Source organism: Urtica dioica, chromosome 5 (genome assembly GCF_054948205.1).
Source record: "Urtica dioica subsp. dioica isolate 48M chromosome 5, U.dioica_male_clone48M_v1_H2, whole genome shotgun sequence".
NCBI lineage: Eukaryota > Viridiplantae > Streptophyta > Magnoliopsida > Rosales > Urticaceae > Urtica > Urtica dioica.
In genome coordinates this window covers 35,517,803-35,532,781 of record NC_142760.1, presented here as the reverse complement: position 1 = coordinate 35,532,781, position 14,979 = coordinate 35,517,803, and the positions used below count along the sequence as shown (strand labels likewise).

Genomic DNA, 14,979 nt, shown 5'->3' with positions numbered 1-14,979 from the left:
CTAGGTCCACATTTGACCTAGTGTTTTAGCTCTTCGACTCTTAGACTTGTTCTTGAGTCGTCGTGTTTAAAAGTGTCCACACACTAATTCCTTTCTTTCTCGAGTGATTATTGTGATAGAAACTATTGTGGTAACTCAAGATCCCGAAGAACGAAGAAAGACAAGCTGCGTGGGGAGACGAACGTTTCAACCTTCCTAAGACTTCTCAACGTTCAATCTTCACAAAGGTTAAATTTTGTGTTGAGAGGGAAGTGAAAGATGATTCTTTAGGCTCCGGATAATTTCCTGCATCACCTCCAAGCATCGACACATCTTCCGACATTGTTGGTCTGTCAGCTGCGTTTTCTTGGACGCATAACAGCCCGATTCGGACAAATCTCCTGAGCTCATCTATTGGGCACGTTTCTGCTAATATTGGATCCATTAGATCCAAAACATTCTCTTCTTTCCATTGATTCCATGCCTGTAAATCATATCATGTGTCCAGAATCCCAATAGAGCGCGGAGAGTATGAAAACAAAATTTAGGATGTTGCTTACGTGTCTGATGAGGTTTGGAGATTGATTCGTCTGATAAAAACCCGTCTTTCTTGCCACATATGATCTCGAGAACCATGACCCGAAGCTGAACACATCGGATTTTACAGAAAAGAGGCCGTCCATGGCATACTCCGGAGACATATAACCACTGTTCAATTGGCAATAATTATTTTTTTAAATTTTTTTTTATTTTAAGGCTGGTGATAGTTAAAAAAATACATCATGCTAGAAATAGATATAGATGAGAGACTTACTAAGTTCCAACGATTCGGCGTGTTTGCACGAGACTCGTTTTCGTGGAAGATTTTTGCTGTCTGATATTTTTGGATTCATGCTGCTGTCTAATAAGATGTTGCTAATTTTTAAGTCTCTATGGATAATCTTTAGTCTAGAGTACTTGTGAAGGTATAGAAGCCCTTGTGCGATTCCTTAGATGATACTCGTCCGTAATTTCCAGTCAAGCAACACTCGTTTTGTTTCATCTGCAACATTTTCTTTCTCATTTTACAAGAAACTTTGTGATGCAGCGGAGGATTCAAAGATAGGAGATTGATTTAATAAAAACCAAAATAAAAAGTAACGTAACCGGATAGTCGAACTTGATCGTTGATTCGCGCACGAATAACCGATCGAAGAACCTTCCTTCGCCTATTGATTCGCTCGTGAATGCTAGACTCGGGGCATCCAATCACCGTTGATTCGCGCACGAATGCCGGTTTTCGGGCATCAACTCGGAGCTCGCTCACGACGCTCGGATTTGGGAGAAACACTCAAGTTTCAATTTTTCATTTCATAAAAAAATCTATCCATTACAAAATAGGTGCTCATGATTTATAAATGCATCAAGAGACTTTTCATAATCTAAAACTGAAAATTAATGCATAAATTAAATCTACTTAATACAATAATAAAAGCTATAATTAAATTAATTGAGAAGAACACAAAACGTCATTTTGAAAGCCTAAACGTCAGAATTCGGCTTAAATCCCGAGACCGCACTACGTGGGTCTTGTTTACTAGGTTGATTCCACTCAGAAAACACTACTCTTTTGTCCGTTTCGGTGATCTCAACATTCTTGAAACTATAGCCCAGTTTGCCCTGCATCATTCTCCCCGTGTTTGACAGAATTCGTCCTCGAATTCGATGCATCTTTAGGTGGTGTGGAAGGAGGATGATGGTATTCTTGAATTCTGATGATCGAAACACCACTCCAAACAAAAAGGACACATCAACGAAGTCATCATGGGCTCGATCGGCTTGACTATTAATCGTTGGAGCGATAACTATCTTCACGACTTCTTGTTTTTCTTTGTCATCTTCTTGTTCTTCATAAAAAGTTGGACTGCTCAATTGCTCACCAATTATTTCTTCTTCATCGTCGCTTTCATCGTAGATAGGATCACCGATTGGATCAAAGAAATAATCTTTTTCTTCGACATCAATCTTGAACACGTGTGAGTCGTCGTCAATGAATCCAGCAAAAATCTGCATGATTCACGATCGTCTTCGGCTCTGATACCAACTGATGCAGCGGAGGATTCAAAGATAGGAGATTGATTTAATAAAAACCAAAATAAAAAGTAACGTAACCGGATAGTCGAACTTGATCGTTGATTCGCGCACGAATAACCGATCGAAGAACCTTCCTTCGCCTATTGATTCGCTCGTGAATGCTAGACTCGGGGCATCCAATCACCGTTGATTCGCGCACGAATGCCGGTTTTCGGGCATCAACTCGGAGCTCGCTCACGACGCTCGGATTTGGGAGAAACACTCAAGTTTCAATTTTTCATTTCATAAAAAAATCTATCCATTACAAAATAGGTGCTCATGATTTATAAATGCATCAAGAGACTTTTCATAATCTAAAACTGAAAATTAATGCATAAATTAAATCTACTTAATACAATAATAAAAGCTATAATTAAATTAATTGAGAAGAACACAAAACGTCATTTTGAAAGCCTAAACGTCAGAATTCGGCTTAAATCCCGAGACCGCACTACGTGGGTCTTGTTTACTAGGTTGATTCCACTCAGAAAACACTACTCTTTTGTCCGTTTCGGTGATCTCAACATTCTTGAAACTATAGCCCAGTTTGCCCTGCATCACTTTGTATAACTAATAAGTGAAGAACAAAATTTTAAAACAAGGAGCAAGGATCAAACCGAAAAGGAAAGTGTCCAAGCTTTTGTTTTGAAGATACTCATATATCAATAACCTCTCTTCTCCTTTGATGCAACAACCGTACAGCCTAACCAGATTTCTGTGTTGCACTTTCGAGATCAACATAACTTCATTTTTGAACTCCTCTGCTCCTTGTCCAGATCTTTCGGATAGTCTTTTTACTGCGATTTCTTTTCCATCATCCAATGTTCCCTGTAAGAATAATCTTAATATTAAAAATAATGCAGTAGAAAGATAAAACAAAATTGATAAGGTCGTCAAGCGTACACTCATGGCTAAAATAGTTTTGAGATGTAACCTCAGGGTATTAAACGTGGTACAAGAGTCCGTAAATCCCAATAGGCCGAACACGGGTCTATCTTGAGATAGCTTGTTAAAAATTCCCCTTAAAAAATATATACAGACTTAACAATGCATATAAGATTATAAGTTACTTGTGTCATTTCCTATTGGCAACTCGGAAGCCCATGATATCAAATAGAATAGTACAATAGACTCTTAATAATTAAAAAAAAAAAAAAAACCTTCATCGTTGATGTTGTAGGAATAGGCCTACCTTGAAAACAGGCCCAAAGCCACCCTGGCCGAGTTTATTAGCCCCAGAAAAGTGTCCTGTGGCGGCTTCTATGGTTGAAAAGCTGAATAATGGTAATTCATGATCTTTCGAGGAATTCATCATCGACCTATGTGTTGTTCTGCCATCAATGGCTGCGATGCTACTTCCTAACTCATTCATGAATTGCTCTGTCTCCCAACCTACTTGAGTTCTTCTGCTCCCTATGTCCTCTGTAATTCATATTTGGTTTTTTATATGCACAATGAACTTTGTTTTCCCAAATAAATTTTGTGATTATATATGGAGAAAAAAAATATATAAATAAACACATACCTTCTGATAAGTTTCTTTTTCGCATGAAATACCACACCAAGGTGACCATAACAAGAAGAGCCAAGGCAGCCAATGGACCGAAGATTTTTAGCCAAAAAGGATTTTTTGTTGCAGTTCCTAGATGAAATAAACATAGTTGCATAATGGTCACTAGTGTATCTCTATGGTGTTTATTGAAGATTTCCGTTCTGATTTTCGTAGAGTATTCTGCTTTCAAGATTTAAAGGTATTAATTCTAGATGATACGAACTCCAAAATGTTTAAAATCCAACACTTTATTGCGATCATTCGATTTATGCTCTAAGAAGATTGCGTCAAATAATTTTAATTGTTCAATGATATTTTGCACCAAATTTCTATTCCTCTTAAAGAACAACATTATATATATATATATATATATATATATATATATATATATATATATATATATATATTAGCTGGCTAGGCAGGGCATAAAGCTCTGAATCCAAAGGGGCACTGAATTGATAAAATTGAGTTAAAAAGTAATATTTTACTCTACTACGTGATCACAATATTTTATCTTGGGCAAGACTTTGCATAACATGGTTTATGTCGAGCAAAGACATTTCACTCAAAAGTTTGTGCAACCGACGGGCACAATTTTTTACTTAAGAGTCATACATAGCAGAAACTGTGTCACATTGCGCAAGAACTCAGTAAGTGCATAAAGATGTTATACAATTTATTAGTAGAAGAACACACGGGAACTGTGGAAATTACCTTTCTCGTGTGTTGGAGGGATTGGTGTAGCTGTGCCGTTTTTTGTCGCAGTCTGGGTCTCGTTCTTTGCCGTAGCATTACGGATAAAGAATGACTCCTTAATCTCCGCGGGAACTTCAGTATGCAAAGATCCACTAGAAAACTTGCAGCCCAATCCATCGAGCCAGAATGAAGCATAAGCTGAACAAGAGCAGTTGCTTCGACATTTCATTTCACAGTCACTGAGACCAAGACTTTTGTTGACCGAACCTTCCCAGCTATCCATCGCTCCAAGCACAAAAACGAACTTATCGCCTTTGCTACAATTTGACAGCTTCTTCTCTATGCACATTTTGTCCTTGAATTCCTCTTCGTCACAAGCCACCGCTAAACTGAGGATCGTAAAGTTTCCGTCTCCAAGTAAGATGTGGATTTTTCCAGTATAATCGACCCTGATCCACGAAACATTGTACTTGGTCACACTGTATGAAAAATAGCTCTCGCGTCCATCCGATATGTACTGCATCTTGATGTTTTCGTCGACCTCAATAGGGAAGTACCCATCTTCCGTCTCGTTCCAATCCCCGTAGCGCCAGTAAGGAATCCCTCTCTTCCAAACTTCGAAATGCCTCTTGTCGTTTTGGTCGACGCCTAGTGTGAAGGCTCCGGAAGATGGAGCTCCCGGGCCGAGCCACGACGTGAGGAATCGTTTTTGAGGCTGACTCTGACTCTCCGAGTTAACCAAGCCGATCTTCATGCCTGGGAGAAGCGTGTCGGTCGGATGATCAAAGCTCTGCCACATCACCCCAGAACCGGATTTTATGACAAGATTCCCCGAGTCGAGAAGAGTGACGCTAGCGGTGCCCGTCGCAGGGTTTCCCGAGTTTATGGTGAAAGAGGCTCCTCTTTCATCTCTTATCACCAAATACCCGTCCCGTGTGAAATTCAAATATCCTGAGGTGTCATTCAACGGATTTTCTCGGTTCGCAACCCAAACCATCTTGTTTTCATTACTGTCCATGCATTTGATTGCCAAATAGCGATTGCTCGAGTGGACGGGATTGAAAAATCCCAACTGGAAGAACTTGTTTGGAGACTCCAATAACTGCCAGTCTTTTAGGATTTCACCGGGAATTAGTGTGTCCGCTGCGTTTAAAAGCCGATGATGAACAAACAGCAAAAGTAAAGCCAGAGAGCTAGCAATTGCAGATTCAAGCCTCATTCTGATATGTCACACAGAGTTGCAAATAGTGCTTTTCAATTCAGAGTCATAGCAAAAAACTAATGCAAATATCTTAATTATTTAACTCCATTATATTCCTTTTTAAAAAAAAAAACCTCCATTGTATTAAACTTTAATCATAAGCGTTGACATCGATCTCAACAGATGACTTGGTAAAAGTATGTAGCTTGTCTTGGTCGTCGCTTATTTTTATATGTTAATACGTGACATTCATGGCGTTGATTGATATGTTTTCTTAATTTTTTTTATTTGTTATTTTATATTCTAATTTTTTATTTTCATCTGGAAAAACATTTTCCCCAAACTATTTTTTACTACTCGAATACCATATTAATTGTATTTAACTATTTTTACATTCGATATTGATTTACCTTATAGTATAATCGTGCTTAGCGCTGATCAATAGATCTAGAATATCTTGTTGGAGAAGAGATATGAAATAGGAATCGTCACATGCAATAAAATATATTAATAAAAAAGGTTGGGGTTTTGAGATCATAAAGCGAATATTATATGTCTACGATGAACAAAGCATTTATAGTTTGTTTTTCTACAGAGTCTAGATATTTCATAATAATGGTAATAATAATAATAATAAATAATAATATTTGATGTGTTATAAAAATAAATATAGTATCACTCGAAAAATATATAATAACAGATGGTCAGATTAACGGGGAAATTACTGGATTGTCAACCCTGCTAAGAACAAGTTGCTACTTCCTAATACAGAAAGTCAGACAATTTTTAAAATAATGCCTCTAAAAAAATGAGAACTTGCTATGGAAATTTATAGAAACTTAATATGCAAGAGATTCTATTGAATAATAAGAAGAAGAATAATGCTACAGACGTATGACCTTTTCTTTATAAAAAAAAATAGCAGGAGTTACTATTCTCACTACATAAAAAGACCATCAAGGGCAGGACCACGTCTTTTACAGTGGTCGACGAGCTAGATGACAAAGCCAATGAGAAGATTATGGTCGAAATTTTTCGGTGCAGATTAAACGGAAAACCAGTCTTCAATGAAGAATGGAAATCAAATCTCGAGATATCTATCCAAGCCAACAAAGGTGTTACACCATGTTTCATGACATCTCAAACAAGATTTCCGAACCATAAGCCAAACTAAATGTATCTACATGGACATCAAATTGAAAACATGCTTATATAAACAATTCGTGCACTATCGCGTGTATGTGCTTGAAATTGTGACCCCGTTTACAGAGGAAGAGCTTGTATCGTTTGGTAGATCGCTTGAGTTGTGTGTTGAGAGGGAAGTGAAAGATGATTCTTTAGGCTCCGGATAATTTCCTGCATCACCTCCAAGCATCGACACAACTTCCGACTTTGTTGGTCTGTCAGCTGCGTTTTCTTGGACGCATAACAGCCCGATTCGGACAAATCTCCGGAGCTCATCTATTGGGCATAGCAGCTGCGTTTCTGCTAATATTGGATCCATTAGATCCAAAACATTCTCTTCTTTCCATTGATTCCATGCCTGTAAATCATATCATGTGTCAAGAATCCATATAGAGCGCGGAGAGTACGAAAACAAAAATTTAGGATGTTGCTTACGTGTCTGATGAGGTTTGGAGATTGATTCGTCTGATAAAAACCCGTGTTTTTCTTGCCACATATGATCTCGAGAACCATGACTCCGAAACTGAACACATCGGATTTTACAGAATAGAGGCCGTCCATGGCATACTTGATGCAGGCGGAAGCTTAAACAATAGATAACAATTTTGATTGTTGATTCGACGCACGAATGCCCAACCAAAACTCCTCCAAGTTGTGTTGATTCGTCGAACGAATGCCAAAACTTAGGCAACAAATTCGAATTCAAAGGGAAATCGAAATTTGGATTTGTGTTTGGTAATATTTCATTCATGAAAGCTGCCTCTATAAGTCTGGAAAACGAGGACTTAAATACAAGCCAAAAGGAAACCGAAAAGACAAAAAAAACCAAAGGACAAGAAAGCCAAAAGACACACAATTAATACAAAATATTAAACTCGGAATTAAGGCCACTAAACAGCATTTTTAGGAGCCGAAAGGTTGGCGAAAACAGACTCGAAAGTCGCCACTTCTGACGTCCGAGTCAAAAGATACGCCGCATCAAAGTCGCCACTTCTCCAAGCGCTCGAGGAACGTCAAAGCCCGCTCGATGTCCGCATCATTCCCTCCGGGCTGGAAAGAATTCGTCCTCGAAGTCTGGTCGTCCTCCGAAGAATCATCGTGGAAGGGTATGAGATGCTTCACATTGAATACATCGGCGGTGCGGATGTGGCTCGGGAGTTTGAGGCGGTAGGCGTTGGGGTTGATCTTCTCGACGATCTCTACGGGCCCGATCTTCTTGGCTGCCAGTTTGTTGTAGTCACCAGTGGAGAAGCGTTCCTTGGAGAGGACGGCCCACACAAAATCACCAACTTCGAACTCGACGTGACGGCGGCGCTGATCTGCACGTGCTTTGTAACGAGCGTTGGCAGCAGAGAGGTTGTCACGTACGGTGTTGTGGATGTCCAGCAGCCCTTTGACGAAGTCAGCAGCTTTCCCGTGCGTCTTCTCCGGGTTCGGTATAGGAATGAGGTCCAAAGGTCCACGCGGTTGAGCGGAATAGACAACCTGGAAAGGGCTGAAACCCGTGCTACGATTGACGGCATGGTTGTGAGCAAACTCGGCTTGGCTAAGCTTTTGGTCCCACCCCTTTGGATGATCGCCCACGAGACACCGAAGCAAGTTGCCAAGGGAGCGATTTACTACCTCGGTTTGGCCGTCGGTTTGCGGGTGATAAGCGCTGCTGAAATCAAGCTTCGTGTTCACCATCTTCCATAGACTCCGCCAAAAGTGGTTGATGAACCGTGTATCCCGATCGGAGACAATTGATGTCGGGAGGCCATGAAGTCGATACACGTCTCGGAAGAATAATTGAGCAACACTCACAGCGTCCGTGGTCTTCTTGCATGGAATAAAGTGCGCCATTTTGGAGAAACGATCGACAACAACAAAGATCGAATCATTACCTCGCTGAGTTCGCGGTAATCCCAACACAAAATCCATGCTAATGTCAGTCCACGGCTGAGACGGAACGGGTAGCGGCATGTAAAGCCCGGCGTTGGTAGCACCGCCTTTCGATAAGTGGCAAGTACGACACCGTTGTACGTATCGCTGAACATCGCCACGCATACCAGGCCAAAAGTACGAGGATTGGACCAGTTGGAGCGTTCGATCCCGCCCCACGTGCCCCTCGCCGTGTAGCTCTTGTATAATCTGAAGCCGCAAGCTACAATCCGGAACACACAGTTGATTTCCGCGAAAGAGAAACCCGTTGTGTAGGAGGAAGTCCGAGCGTTTGCCGGCTTGGACGTCGGCGAGGATAACCGAGAAGTACGGGTCGGTCGGGAGGAGATCTTGGAAGGTATCGAACCCAGGTACTTCGACTCTCATGGCGGCTAGTAGACTGGTCCGGCGACTAAGGGCGTCAGCAACGCGGTTGGTGACTCCGGCCTTGTGTTTTACCACGAAAGTGAACCCTTCGAGGAAAGAAATCCACCTCGCGTGTCGAGCGGACACCTTGTCTTGGCGGTGAAGGTGTCGGAGGGAGTCGTGGTCGGTGTAGAGCACAAACTCGCGGTGGAATAAGTAGTGCCTCCAATGTTTTACGGCTTGAACTACGGCGTAGAATTCAACGTCGTACGTGCTGTAATTAAGCCGCGCACCAGATATTTTCTCGCTAAAATACGCCACCGGTTTACCGCTCTGACTGAGGACAGCCCCTATACCTGTCTTCGAGGCGTCAGTGTGTAGCTCAAACGGTCGCGAGAAGTCAGGAAGTACTAGAATAGGCGCAGTGGTGAGTCGCTCTTTGATCCGCTCGAAGGCTGCCTCGGCATCGTTTGTCCACTCGAATCGGGTACCGCGCATACAATCTGTGAGTGGCGCTGTGATCTCGCTGAAGTGTGACACGAAGCGTCGGTAAAAAGAAGCGAGGCCATGGAAACTCCGCACTTCCGTAATCGACCGCGGTCTAGGCCAGTTTCGAACCACTTCTATTTTTGCCTTGTCAACTTGCAAACCATCACCAGAAATCACATAGCCGAGAAACAATACCTTTGGCGTCATGAAAACGCATTTCTTCGCGGCTGCATAAAATTGTTCCCTTCGCAGCACCTTGAGCACCTCTCGCACATGCTCAATATGTTTGTCGGGATCGGCGCTATAAATTAGAATATCGTCGAAGTAGACGACGACGAAATGGCCGATGAAAGGGCGCAAGAGTTGGTTCATTACCCGCATAAAGGTGCTCGGGGCGTTGGACAAGCCGAAGGGCATAACAAGCCACTCGTACAACCCTTCGCGTGTCTTGAATGCCGATTTCCACTCGTCTCCCGGTCGCATACGGATTTGATAATACCCACTCTTCAAGTCCAGTCGCGAGAAGATCTTGGCACCACTAATCTGATCCAACAAATCATCGAGGCGAGGAATGGGAAAACGATACCTCACAGTGATTTTATTCACTGCCCGGCTGTCCACGCACATACGCCACGACCCATCCTTCTTTGGTGTCAACAGCGCTGATACCGCTATTGGACTCATGCTCTCTCGGATGTGCCCCTTTGCGAGAAGCTCTTCAACTTGCCTTCGTAGTTCCTCGTGCTCACTCGGGCTCATTCGGTAGTGTGGTCGGTGGGGAAGGGCTGCTCCCGGCTCTAAATCAATGTGGTGCTGAATGTCTCGGAGGGGCGGTAGACCGTCGGGTAGATCGTCGGGAAAAACATCCTTGAACTCGGCCAATAATGGAGCCGCCGCATCGGGAACGGGGCTGTCTTCGGCGACCTCCTTCCCGAGAAGCATGTACACCACCTCCGAGGTCTTCATCTCTTCACCAAACTGTGCAATGGTAAGCAAGTTTGAGCTCGTACCGCTGCCTGCCGCGTGTGCGCCGGTCGCAGTCTTCTCGGTGGGCTTGCTCGGCAGTAACACGATCTTGACTCCTTCAAACACGAAACTGTAGGAATTTGCTCGACCGTCGTGAGAAACCTCCCTGTCATACTGCCACGGCCTCCCAAGTAGCATGTGACAAGCATCCATATTCACCACGTCGCACCACACCTCGTCACGGTACTTTGTCCCTACTGAGAACGGAATCAAAGCGCGCTTCGACACCGTTACCTCGCCACCTCGTTTCAGCCATGCGAGCTTGTACGGCTTGGGATGTTGTTCAGTCTTCACGTTCAACTTATGAACCGCTTCTTCTGAAACAATATTCTCGCAACTTCCAGCGTCGATGACGAACCGACACACCTTGCCGAGAACGGTGCACGTCGATTGGAAAATGTTGTTGCGTCGCCAATCCTCTTCGGTTGCTTTAGGCGTCAAGCACGCCCTCCGCACGACCAATGATAAGCCTACATCCCCTTCTACGAGCTCCTCTTCATCATACACGGGCTGCTCCCCCTCCTCCTCGATGTCGTCACGTTCTTCTATAATGAGAGCCCGTTTCCCGATTTTCTTGCAATCGACTTGGCGATGGCCTTGTTCCCCACAAGCGAAACACTTCATGGTGCTCGAGCTCGCCCCTCGTGCAAAATTCGGGGTTGTTTGCTTGTCTGGGACGGATTTGGTTGTCGCACCCCGTGGCGCGGTGTTCCCGGTCGGGTCCGGTCGCGCGCTGGCAAACGGGTTGGTGAACGGGACTGAGTGGCTGCGGCGTGACTGCTTCTCCACCGAGAGGGCTCGCTGGAAAGCCGCGGAAACTGAAATCGGGTCGAACATATTCACCATCTCTTGAATCTGAAACTTGAGTCCGCCGATATATCTCGCGACGAGCTGGTCTTCGGTCTCTTGCACCTCGTTCCTGGCTAGCAATTGGTAGAACTCAGCCGTGTACTCTTCGACCGTGCGGTTCCCTTGCCGAAGATTCTGTAATCGCTGGTACATCATCCGTTGATAATTGTAGGGGAGGAAGGCCGCTCGTAGGTGCTTCTTCATCTTCTCCCATGTCGAGATCTTTGCCTTGCCCATCCGATTCCGGGTGAGTTTCAGCTGCTGCCACCATGCTATCGCACGGCCCCGAAATCTGGTCGCGATTAATGCAACTCGGCGCTCATCGGGAACTCCCCGAAACTCCAGAATCTCTTCTACCGTCGAGAGCCAATCAAGGACTTCCTCCGCTTGAAGACCCCCGTGAAACTCCGGAATGTCAGTCTTAATTCCAGATTCCCACCGCCGATCGTCTCCCTCGAAGACTCGCTGGGGTCGTTGCTGGACGAACGCGGGCTCTTCGAATGACCCTCTGTCTTCCATGGAGTCCGCTACCGATCCCCATTGACGCCGGCCCTGTTGTTGTGCCAAGAGGGCAGCCACACGTTGCGTGATTGTCTCCACCATCTGGTCCGTTCGGGCGTCCAAGGCTCGCGCAATCTGCTCCTCGATTCGAACGCCATCGTCCCTCTCATAGACCTCGTCCACATGCTGCCTCCGTTGAACGTTTCGTCGTGGCGGCATTGTCAAGGTCGGAGGCTCTGATACCAAACTGATGCAGGCGGAAGCTTAAACAATAGATAACAATTTTGATTGTTGATTCGACGCACGAATGCCCAACCAAAACTCCTCCAAGTTGTGTTGATTCGTCGAACGAATGCCAAAACTTAGGCAACAAATTCGAATTCAAAGGGAAATCGAAATTTGGATTTGTGTTTGGTAATATTTCATTCATGAAAGCTGCCTCTATAAGTCTGGAAAACGAGGACTTAAATACAAGCCAAAAGGAAACCGAAAAGACAAAAAAAACCAAAGGACAAGAAAGCCAAAAGACACACAATTAATACAAAATATTAAACTCGGAATTAAGGCCACTAAACAGCATTTTTAGGAGCCGAAAGGTTGGCGAAAACAGACTCGAAAGTCGCCACTTCTGACGTCCGAGTCAAAAGATACGCCGCATCAAAGTCGCCACTTCTCCAAGCGCTCGAGGAACGTCAAAGCCCGCTCGATGTCCGCATCAATACTCCGGAGACATATAACCACTGTTCAATTGGCAGTAATTAGTTTTTTCTAATTTGAAGGCTGGTGATAGTTAAAAAAATACATCATGCTAGAAATAGATGTAGATGAGAGACTTACTAAGTTCCAACGATTCGGCTCGTGTTTGCACGAGACTCGTTTTCGTGGAAGATTTTTGCTGTCCCAAAATCTGATATTTTTGGATTCATGCTGCTGTCTAATAGGATGTTGCTAATTTTTAAGTCTCTATGGATAATCTTTAGTCTGGAGTACTTGTGAAGGTATAGGAGCCCTTGTGCGATTCCTTCGATGATATTCATCCGTAATTTCCAGTCAAGCAACACTCGTTTTGTTTCATCTGCAACATTTTCTTTCTCATTTTACAAGCAACTTTGTATAACTAATAAGTGAAGAACAAAATTTTAAAACAAGGAGCAAGGATCAAACCGAAAAGGAAAGTGTCCAAGCTTTTGTTTCGAAGATACTCATATATCAATAACTTCTCTTCTCCTTTGATGCAACAACCGTACAGCCTAACCAGATTTCTGTGTTGCACTTTCGAGATCAACATAACTTCATTTTTGAACTCCTCTGCTCCTTGTCCAGATCTTTCGGATAGTCTTTTAACTGCAATTTCTTTTCCGTTATCCAATGTTCCCTGTAAGAATAATCTTAATATTAAAAATCATGCAGTAGAAAGATAAAACAAAATTGATAAGGTCATCAAGTGTTCGCTCATGGCTAAAATAGTTTTGAGATGTAACCTCAGGATCGGATATTAAACGTGATACAAGAGTCTGTAAATCCTAATAGGCCGAACACAGGTCTATCTTGAGATAGCTTGTTAAAAGTTACTTGTGTCATTGCCTATTGGCAAGTCGGAACCCCATGATATCAAATAGAATAGTACAATAGACTCCTAATAATTAAAAAAAAAAAAAAAAACCTTCATTGTTGCTGTAGTAGGAATAGGCCTACCTTGAAAACAGGCCCAAAGCCACCCTGGCCGAGTTTATTAGCCTCAGAGAAGTGTCCTGTGGCGGCTTCTATGGTTGAAAAGCTGAATAATGGTAATTCATGATCTTTCGAGGAATTAATCATCGACCTATGTGTTGTTCTGTCATCAATGGCTGCGATGCTACTTCCTAACTCATTCATGAATTGCTCTGTCTCCCAACCCACTTGAGTTCTTCTGCTCCCTATGTCCTCTGTAATTCATATTTGGTTTTTTATATGCACAATGAACTTTGTTTTCCCAAATAAATTTTGTGATTATATATGGAGAAAAAAATATAAATAAACACATATACCTTCTGATTGAAGATTTAGGGATTCAGAGAAAAAGATGAAGTCTGAATTGATGAATTACAGAATAGAATAGTCTGGGTATATATAACCCTAATACAACCAAAAAAGGAAATAAAGAAAAAGGGAAATAATCATAAATACAATAATAATAATAATGACTAATATATTATATATATACGCTAATATCCCCCCTCAAACTCACGATGCTACAGCAATAAGCATTGAGAGTTTGTCAACTAAGAAGCGGAAGCGCGAAGTGGAATGAGCCTTCGTGAATAAATCGGCAATCTGAAGTGAAGAGGGAACATATGGCAATGTGATTGTACCAAGCTGTAGATGATGGGGGGTGTAATGACAATCAATCTCAATATGTTTGGTTCGCTCATGAAAGACCGAGTTACGAGCAATCTGAATGGAACTCTGATTATCACAGTATAACGGCGTAGGATGATGAAGAGTGACACCCAGATCAGCAAGTAACCAGCGTAACCAAACAATCTCACATGTAGTCGTAGCCATAGCGCGATACTCAGCTTCAGTGGAAGAGCGAGAAATATCATCCTGCTTCTTGCTCTTCCAAGAGATGAGTGAATCTCCAAGGAAAACACAGAATCCAGTGGTGGACTTGCGATCCGTAATATCACCAGCCCAATCAGCATCAGAGTAAGCGCGCAACTCCAATGAGGACGAGGAGGGAAATAATAGACTCTGAAACTGAGTACCACGAAGATACCTGAGAATGCGCAGAACAGCAGCCCAATGAACTGTGGTAGGAGCAGTGACAAACTGACTGACAATATGAACAGCATGCGCAATATCAGGACGAGTAATCGTGAGATAAACCAAGCTTCCAACCATCGTGCGGTATAGACTGGGATCGGGCAGAGGAGACCCATCAGATGGAGAGTAGCGTGCATTGGTTTCAAGAGGAGTATCAACGATTCTGTTGTCAGTGAGACGAGCGCGCTCAAAGAGATCTGATATATACTTTGACTGAGATAAAAGGTAGCCCTTCGGAGAAAAAGCCACCTCTATACCCAGAAAGTAACGCAACGAACCCAGATCTTTCATAGCAAAA

The 14,979-nt window shown here is 43.1% G+C and overlaps 2 pseudogenes; both read right to left on the bottom strand.

The window, feature by feature from the left end:
- Positions 1-205: 205 nt before the first annotated feature.
- LOC149398121 (G-type lectin S-receptor-like serine/threonine-protein kinase CES101) lies at positions 206-5,558 on the bottom strand (annotated as a pseudogene).
- A 1,210-nt stretch (positions 5,559-6,768) lies between these two features.
- On the bottom strand, positions 6,769-7,286 carry LOC149398120 (receptor-like serine/threonine-protein kinase SD1-8 pseudogene; annotated as a pseudogene).
- Positions 7,287-14,979: the final 7,693 nt, after the last annotated feature.